We start from the raw sequence: 9,578 nt of genomic DNA, 5'->3' as shown, positions 1-9,578 counted from the left end.
GGTTTATGTCGTTCTAAGTTCTAGGGGACTGATGACCTCAGAAGTTAAGTCCCATAGTGCTCATAGCCATTCGTTTTTTTCTCAAAGTTGGAAACTTTATTGTGAAAACTTATAAAAAATTTACGATTCAAAGTATTGGCCGTTGCTGGCCACTGTTTTCTCCTAGCTTTAGGGCAGCATACGAATCCCACAGTGTATAAACTGGCCATCTTTTGAGGGTAGCAATGAATCGATCCAATTTTGCACCTGTTCATATGACCGCAAGTGCTAGTCAGCTTCGTCGTGTCTCATAGATCGAGAAAGGTGGCAGTCAGAGAGAGGAATGTCTGGAGAATACAGCGGGTGGGGAAGAACGTCACATTTCAACATTTCCAAGTATGTTTTGACGCGATTTTCGACATGGGGTCGTGAACTGTCATGCTGCAAAATAATTTTTTCATGTCTATCGCTGTAGTGCGTCCGTTTGTCTTTCAGTGTTTGGCTCAGATACATCAATTGCTTTGGATATCGATCTCCTGTGATTGTTCCCGTCGGTTGCGGTAGCATCCGAAGCTTTCTCTCTTTCACAAACATCCCGCTCTTCAACGTTAAAATCAGCATGCTTGAAGCATGGGAACCATTTTCTGCGAAGTTCAGTCAATAATAGGCGGCTCATCACAGGATTTCCAAGTATGTTTTGACGCGATTTTCGACATGGGTTCGTGAACTGTCATGCTGCAAAATAATTTTTTCATGTCTATCGCTGTAGTGCGTCCGTTTGTCTTTCAGTGTTTGGCTCAGATACATCAATTGCTTTGGATATCGATCTCCTGTGATTGTTCCCGTCGGTTGCGGTAGCATCCGAAGCTTTCTCTCTTTCACAAACATCCCGCTCTTCAACGTTAAAATCAGCATGCTTGAAGCATGGGAACCATTTTCTGCGAAGTTCAGTCAATAATAGGCGGCTCATCACAGGATTTCCAAGTATGTTTTGACGCGATTTTCGACATGGGGTCGTGAACTGTCATGCTGCAAAATAATTTTTTCATGTCTATCGCTGTAGTGCGTCCGTTTGTCTTTCAGTGTTTGGCTCAGATACATCAATTGCTTTGGATATCGATCTCCTGTGATTGTTCCCGTCGGTTGCGGTAGCATCCGAAGCTTTCTCTCTTTCACAAACATCCCGCTCTTCAACGTTAAAATCAGCATGCTTGAAGCATGGGAACCATTTTCTGCGAAGTTCAGTCAATAATAGGCGGCTCATCACAGGATTTCCAAGTATGTTTTGACGCGATTTTCGACATGGGGTCGTGAAGTGTCATGCTGCAAAATAATTTTTTCATGTCTATCGCTGTAGTGCGTCCGTTTGTCTTTCAGTGTTTGGCTCAGATACATCAATTGCTTTGGATATCGATCTCCTGTGATTGTTCCCGTCGGTTGCGGTAGCATCCGAAGCTTTCTCTCTTTCACAAACATCCCGCTCTTCAACGTTAAAATCAGCATGCTTGAAGCATGGGAACCATTTTCTGCGAAGTTCAGTCAATAATAGGCGGCTCATCACAGGATTTCCAAGTATGTTTTGACGCGATTTTCGACATGGGGTCGTGAACTGTCATGTTGCAAAATAATTTTTTCATGTCTATCGCTGTAGTGCGTCCGTTTGTCTTTCAGTGTTTGGCTCAGATACATCAATTGCTTTGGATATCGATCTCCTGTGATTGTTCCCGTCGGTTGCGGTAGCATCCGAAGCTTTCTCTCTTTCACAAACATCCCGCTCTTCAACGTCAAAATCAGCATGCTTGAAGCATGGGAACCATTTTCTGCGAAGTTCAGTCAATAATAGGCGGCTCATCACAGGATTTCCAAGTATGTTTTGACGCTATTTTCGACATGGGGTCGTGAACTGTCATGCTGCAAAATAATTTTTCCATGTCTATCGCTGTAGTGCGTCCGTTTGTCTTTCAGTGTTTGGCTCAGATACATCAATTGCTTTGGATATCGATCTCCTGTGATTGTTCCCGTCGGTTGCGGTAGCATCCGAAGCTTTCTCTCTTTCACAAACATCCCGCTCTTCAACGTTAAAATCAGCATGATTGAAGCATGGGAACCATTTTCTGCGAAGTTCAGTCAATAATAGGCGGCTCATCACAGGATTTCCAAGTATGTTTTGACGCGATTTTCGACATGGGGTCGTGAACTGTCATGCTGCAAAATAATTTTTCCATGTCTATCGCTGTAGTGCGTCCGTTTGTCTTTCAGTGTTTGGCTCAGATACATCAATTGCTTTGGATATCGATCTCCTGTGATTGTTCCCGTCGGTTGCGGTAGCATCCGAAGCTTTCTCTCTTTCACAAACATCCCGCTCTTCAACGTTAAAATCAGCATGATTGAAGCATGGGAACCATTTTCTGCGAAGTTCAGTCAATAATAGGCGGCTCATCACAGGATTTCCAAGTATGTTTTGACGCGATTTTCGACATGGGGTCGTGAACTGTCATGCTGCAAAATAATTTTTCCATGTCTATCGCTGTAGTGCGTCCGTTTGTCTTTCAGTGTTTGGCTCAGATACATCAATTGCTTTGGATATCGATCTCCTGTGATTGTTCCCGTCGGTTGCGGTAGCATCCGAAGCTTTCTCTCTTTCACAAACATCCCGCTCTTCAACGTTAAAATCAGCATGATTGAAGCATGGGAACCATTTTCTGCGAAGTTCAGTCAATAATAGGCGGCTCATCACAGGATTTCCAAGTATGTTTTGACGCTATTTTCGACATGGGGTCGTGAACTGTCATGCTGCAAAATAATTTTTCCATGTCTATCGCTGTAGTGCGTCCGTTTGTCTTTCAGTGTTTGGCTCAGATACATCAATTGCTTTGGATATCGATCTCCTGTGATTGTTCCCGTCGGTTGCGGTAGCATCCGAAGCTTTCTCTCTTTCACAAACATCCCGCTCTTCAACGTTAAAATCAGCATGCTTGAAGCATGGGAACCATTTTCTGCGAAGTTCAGTCAATAATAGGCGGCTCATCACAGGATTTCCAAGTATGTTTTGACGCGATTTTCGTCATGGGGTCGTGAACTGTCATGCTGCAAAATAATTTTTTCATGTCTATCGCTGTAGTGCGTCCGTTTGTCTTTCAGTGTTTGGCTCAGATACATCAATTGCTTTGGATATCGATCTCCTGTGATTGTTCCCGTCGGTTGCGGTAGCATCCGAAGCTTTCTCTCTTTCACAAACATCCCGCTCTTCAACGTCAAAATCAGCATGCTTGAAGCATGGGAACCATTTTCTGCGAAGTTCAGTCAATAATAGGCGGCTCATCACAGGATTTCCAAGTATGTTTTGACGCGATTTTCGACATGGGGTCGTGAACTGTCATGCTGCAAAATAATTTTTCCATGTCTATCGCTGTAGTGCGTCCGTTTGTCTTTCAGTGTTTGGCTCAGATACATCAATTGCTTTGGATATCGATCTCCTGTGATTGTTCCCGTCGGTTGCGGTAGCATCCGAAGCTTTCTCTCTTTCACAAACATCCCGCTCTTCAACGTTAAAATCAGCATGCTTGAAGCATGGGAACCATTTTCTGCGAAGTTCAGTCAATAATAGGCGGCTCATCACAGGATTTCCAAGTATGTTTTGACGCTATTTTCGACATGGGGTCGTGAACTGTCATGCTGCAAAATAATTTTTCCATGTCTATCGCTGTAGTGCGTCCGTTTGTCTTTCAGTGTTTGGCTCAGATACATCAATTGCTTTGGATATCGATCTCCTGTGATTGTTCCCGTCGGTTGCGGTAGCATCCGAAGCTTTCTCTCTTTCACAAACATCCCGCTCTTCAACGTTAAAATCAGCATGCTTGAAGCATGGGAACCATTTTCTGCGAAGTTCAGTCAATAATAGGCGGCTCATCACAGGATTTCCAAGTATGTTTTGACGCGATTTTCGACATGGGGTCGTGAACTGTCATGCTGCAAAATAATTTTTTCATGTCTATCGCTGTAGTGCGTCCGTTTGTCTTTCAGTGTTTGGCTCAGATACATCAATTGCTTTGGATATCGATCTCCTGTGATTGTTCCCGTCGGTTGCGGTAGCATCCGAAGCTTTCTCTCTTTCACAAACATCCCGCTCTTCAACGTTAAAATCAGCATGCTTGAAGCATGGGAACCATTTTCTGCGAAGTTCAGTCAATAATAGGCGGCTCATCACAGGATTTCCAAGTATGTTTTGACGCGATTTTCGACATGGGGTCGTGAAGTGTCATGCTGCAAAATAATTTTTTCATGTCTATCGCTGTAGTGCGTCCGTTTGTCTTTCAGTGTTTGGCTCAGATACATCAATTGCTTTGGATATCGATCTCCTGTGATTGTTCCCGTCGGTTGCGGTAGCATCCGAAGCTTTCTCTCTTTCACAAACATCCCGCTCTTCAACGTTAAAATCAGCATGATTGAAGCATGGGAACCATTTTCTGCGAAGTTCAGTCAATAATAGGCGGCTCATCACAGGATTTCCAAGTATGTTTTGACGCGATTTTCGACATGGGGTCGTGAACTGTCATGCTGCAAAATAATTTTTTCATGTCTATCGCTGTAGTGCGTCCGTTTGTCTTTCAGTGTTTGGCTCAGATACATCAATTGCTTTGGATATCGATCTCCTGTGATTGTTCCCGTCGGTTGCGGTAGCATCCGAAGCTTTCTCTCTTTCACAAACATCCAGCTCTTCAAAGTTAAAATCAGCATGCTTGAAGCATGGGAACCATTTTCTGCGAAGTTCAGTCAATAATAGGCGGCTCATTACAGGATTTCCAAGTATGTTTTGACGCGATTTTCGACATGGGGTCGTGAACTGTCATGCTGCAAAATAATTTTTTCATGTCTATCGCTGTAGTGCGTCCGTTTGTCTTTCAGTGTTTGGCTCAGATACATCAATTGCTTTGGATATCGATCTCCTGTGATTGTTCCCGTCGGTTGCGGTAGCATCCGAAGCTTTCTCTCTTTCACAAACATCCCGCTCTTCAACGTTAAAATCAGCATGATTGAAGCATGGGAACCATTTTCTGCGAAGTTCAGTCAATAATAGGCGGCTCATCACAGGATTTCCAAGTATGTTTTGACGCGATTTTCGACATGGGGTCGTGAACTGTCATTCTGCAAAATAATTTTTTCATGTCTATCGCTGTAGTGCGTCCGTTTGTCTTTCAGTGTTTGGCTCAGATACATCAATTGCTTTGGATATCGATCTCCTGTGATTGTTCCCGTCGGTTGCGGTAGCATCCGAAGCTTTCTCTCTTTCACAAACATCCCGCTCTTCAACGTTAAAATCAGCATGCTTGAAGCATGGGAACCATTTTCTGCGAAGTTCAGTCAATAATAGGCGGCTCATCACAGGATTTCCAAGTATGTTTTGACGCGATTTTCGACATGGGGTCGTGTACTGTCATGCTGCAAAATAATTTTTTCATGTCTATCGCTGTAGTGCGTCCGTTTGTCTTTCAGTGTTTGGCTCAGATACATCAATTGCTTTGGATATCGATCTCCTGTGATTGTTCCCGTCGGTTGCGGTAGCATCCGAAGCTTTCTCTCTTTCACAAACATCCCGCTCTTCAACGTTAAAATCAGCATGATTGAAGCATGGGAACCATTTTCTGCGAAGTTCAGTCAATAATAGGCGGCTCATCACAGGATTTCCAAGTATGTTTTGACGCGATTTTCGACATGGGGTCGTGAACTGTCATGCTGCAAAATAATTTTTTCATGTCTATCGCTGTAGTGCGTCCGTTTGTCTTTCAGTGTTTGGTTCAGATACATCAATTGCTTTGGATATCGATCTCCTGTGATTGTTTCCGTCGGTTGCGGTAGCATCCGAAGCTTTCTCTCTTTCACAAACATCCCGCTCTTCAACGTTAAAATCAGCATGCTTGAAGCATGGGAACCATTTTCTGCGAAGTTCAGTCAATAATAGGCGGCTCATCACAGGATTTCCAAGTATGTTTTGACGCTATTTTCGACATGGGGTCGTGAACTGTCATGCTGCAAAATAATTTTTCCATGTCTATCGCTGTAGTGCGTCCGTTTGTCTTTCAGTGTTTGGCTCAGATACATCAATTGCTTTGGATATCGATCTCCTGTGATTGTTCCCGTCGGTTGCGGTAGCATCCGAAGCTTTCTCTCTTTCACAAACATCCCGCTCTTCAACGTTAAAATCAGCATGATTGAAGCATGGGAACCATTTTCTGCGAAGTTCAGTCAATAATAGGCGGCTCATCACAGGATTTCCAAGTATGTTTTGACGCGATTTTCGACATGGGGTCGTGAACTGTCATGTTGCAAAATAATTTTTTCATGTCTATCGCTGTAGTGCGTCCGTTTGTCTTTCAGTGTTTGGCTCAGATACATCAATTGCTTTGGATATCGATCTCCTGTGATTGTTCCCGTCGGTTGCGGTAGCATCCGAAGCTTTCTCTCTTTCACAAACATCCCGCTCTTCAACGTCAAAATCAGCATGCTTGAAGCATGGGAACCATTTTCTGCGAAGTTCAGTCAATAATAGGCGGCTCATCACAGGATTTCCAAGTATGTTTTGACGCTATTTTCGACATGGGGTCGTGAACTGTCATGCTGCAAAATAATTTTTCCATGTCTATCGCTGTAGTGCGTCCGTTTGTCTTTCAGTGTTTGGCTCAGATACATCAATTGCTTTGGATATCGATCTCCTGTGATTGTTTCCGTCGGTTGCGGTAGCATCCGAAGCTTTCTCTCTTTCACAAACATCCCGCTCTTCAACGTTAAAATCAGCATGATTGAAGCATGGGAACCATTTTCTGCGAAGTTCAGTCAATAATAGGCGGCTCATCACAGGATTTCCAAGTATGTTTTTACGCGATTTTCGACATGGGGTCGTGAACTGTCATGCTGCAAAATAATTTTTCCATGTCTATCGCTGTAGTGCGTCCGTTTGTCTTTCAGTGTTTGGCTCAGATACATCAATTGCTTTGGATATCGATCTCCTGTGATTGTTCCCGTCGGTTGCGGTAGCATCCGAAGCTTTCTCTCTTTCACAAACATCCCGCTCTTCAACGTTAAAATCAGCATGATTGAAGCATGGGAACCATTTTCTGCGAAGTTCAGTCAATAATAGGCGGCTCATCACAGGATTTCCAAGTATGTTTTGACGCGATTTTCGACATGGGGTCGTGAACTGTCATGCTGCAAAATAATTTTTTCATGTCTATCGCTGTAGTGCGTCCGTTTGTCTTTCAGTGTTTGGCTCAGATACATCAATTGCTTTGGATATCGATCTCCTGTGATTGTTCCCGTCGGTTGCGGTAGCATCCGAAGCTTTCTCTCTTTCACAAACATCCCGCTCTTCAACGTCAAAATCAGCATGCTTGAAGCATGGGAACCATTTTCTGCGAAGTTCAGTCAATAATAGGCGGCTCATCACAGGATTTCCAAGTATGTTTTGACGCGATTTTCGACATGGGGTCGTGAACTGTCATGCTGCAAAATAATTTTTTCATGTCTATCGCTGTAGTGCGTCCGTTTGTCTTTCAGTGTTTGGCTCAGATACATCAATTGCTTTGGATATCGATCTCCTGTGATTGTTTCCGTCGGTTGCGGTAGCATCCGAAGCTTTCTCTCTTTCACAAACATCCCGCTCTTCAACGTTAAAATCAGCATGATTGAAGCATGGGAACCATTTTCTGCGAAGTTCAGTCAATAATAGGCGGCTCATCACAGGATTTCCAAGTATGTTTTGACGCGATTTTCGACATGGGGTCGTGAACTGTCATTCTGCAAAATAATTTTTTCATGTCTATCGCTGTAGTGCGTCCGTTTGTCTTTCAGTGTTTGGCTCAGATACATCAATTGCTTTGGATATCGATCTCCTGTGATTGTTCCCGTCGGTTGCGGTAGCATCCGAAGCTTTCTCTCTTTCACAAACATCCCGCTCTTCAACGTTAAAATCAGCATGCTTGAAGCATGGGAACCATTTTCTGCGAAGTTCAGTCAATAATAGGCGGCTCATCACAGGATTTCCAAGTATGTTTTGACGCGATTTTCGACATGGGGTCGTGTACTGTCATGCTGCAAAATAATTTTTTCATGTCTATCGCTGTAGTGCGTCCGTTTGTCTTTCAGTGTTTGGCTCAGATACATCAATTGCTTTGGATATCGATCTCCTGTGATTGTTCCCGTCGGTTGCGGTAGCATCCGAAGCTTTCTCTCTTTCACAAACATCCCGCTCTTCAACGTTAAAATCAGCATGCTTGAAGCATGGGAACCATTTTCTGCGAAGTTCAGTCAATAATAGGCGGCTCATCACAGGATTTCCAAGTATGTTTTGACGCGATTTTCGACATGGGGTCGTGAACTGTCATTCTGCAAAATAATTTTTTCATGTCTATCGCTGTAGTGCGTCTGTTTGTCTTTCAGTGTTTGGCTCAGATACATCAATTGCTTTGGATATCGATCTCCTGTGATTGTTCCCGTCGGTTGCGGTAGCATCCGAAGCTTTCTCTCTTTCACAAACATCCCGCTCTTCAACGTTAAAATCAGCATGCTTGAAGCATGGGAACCATTTTCTGCGAAGTTCAGTCAATAATAGGCGGCTCATCACAGGATTTCCAAGTATGTTTTGACGCGATTTTCGACATGGGGTCGTGTACTGTCATGCTGCAAAATAATTTTTTCATGTCTATCGCTGTAGTGCGTCCGTTTGTCTTTCAGTGTTTGGCTCAGATACATCAATTGCTTTGGATATCGATCTCCTGTGATTGTTTCCGTCGGTTGCGGTAGCATCCGAAGCTTTCTCTCTTTCACAAACATCCCGCTCTTCAACGTTAAAATCAGCATGCTTGAAGCATGGGAACCATTTTCTGCGAAGTTCAGTCAATAATAGGCGGCTCATCACAGGATTTCCAAGTATGTTTTGACGCGATTTTCGACATGGGGTCGTGTACTGTCATGCTGCAAAATAATTTTTTCATGTCTATCGCTGTAGTGCGTCCGTTTGTCTTTCAGTGTTTGGCTCAGATACATCAATTGCTTTGGATATCGATCTCCTGTGATTGTTCCCGTCGGTTGCGGTAGCATCCGAAGCTTTCTCTCTTTCACAAACATCCCGCTCTTCAACGTTAAAATCAGCATGCTTGAAGCATGGGAACCATTTTCTGCGAAGTTCAGTCAATAATAGGCGGCTCATCACAGGATTTCCAAGTATGTTTTGACGCGATTTTCGACATGGGGTCGTGAACTGTCATTCTGCAAAATAATTTTTTCATGTCTATCGCTGTAGTGCGTCCGTTTGTCTTTCAGAGTTTGGCTCAGATACATCAATTGCTTTGGATATCGATCTCCTGTGATTGTTCCCGTCGGTTGCGGTAGCATCCGAAGCTTTCTCTCTTTCACAAACATCCCGCTCTTCAACGTTAAAATCAGCATGCTTGAAGCATGGGAACCATTTTCTGCGAAGTTCAGTCAATAATAGGCGGCTCATCACAGGATTTCCAAGTATGTTTTGACGCGATTTTCGACATGGGGTCGTGTACTGTCATGCTGCAAAATAATTTTTTCATGTCTATCGCTGTAGTGCGTCCGTT

This window comes from Schistocerca nitens, unplaced genomic scaffold, assembly GCF_023898315.1.
Source record: "Schistocerca nitens isolate TAMUIC-IGC-003100 unplaced genomic scaffold, iqSchNite1.1 HiC_scaffold_466, whole genome shotgun sequence".
NCBI classification, from domain to species: domain Eukaryota; kingdom Metazoa; phylum Arthropoda; class Insecta; order Orthoptera; family Acrididae; genus Schistocerca; species Schistocerca nitens.
This window is presented reverse-complemented; position numbering follows the sequence as displayed.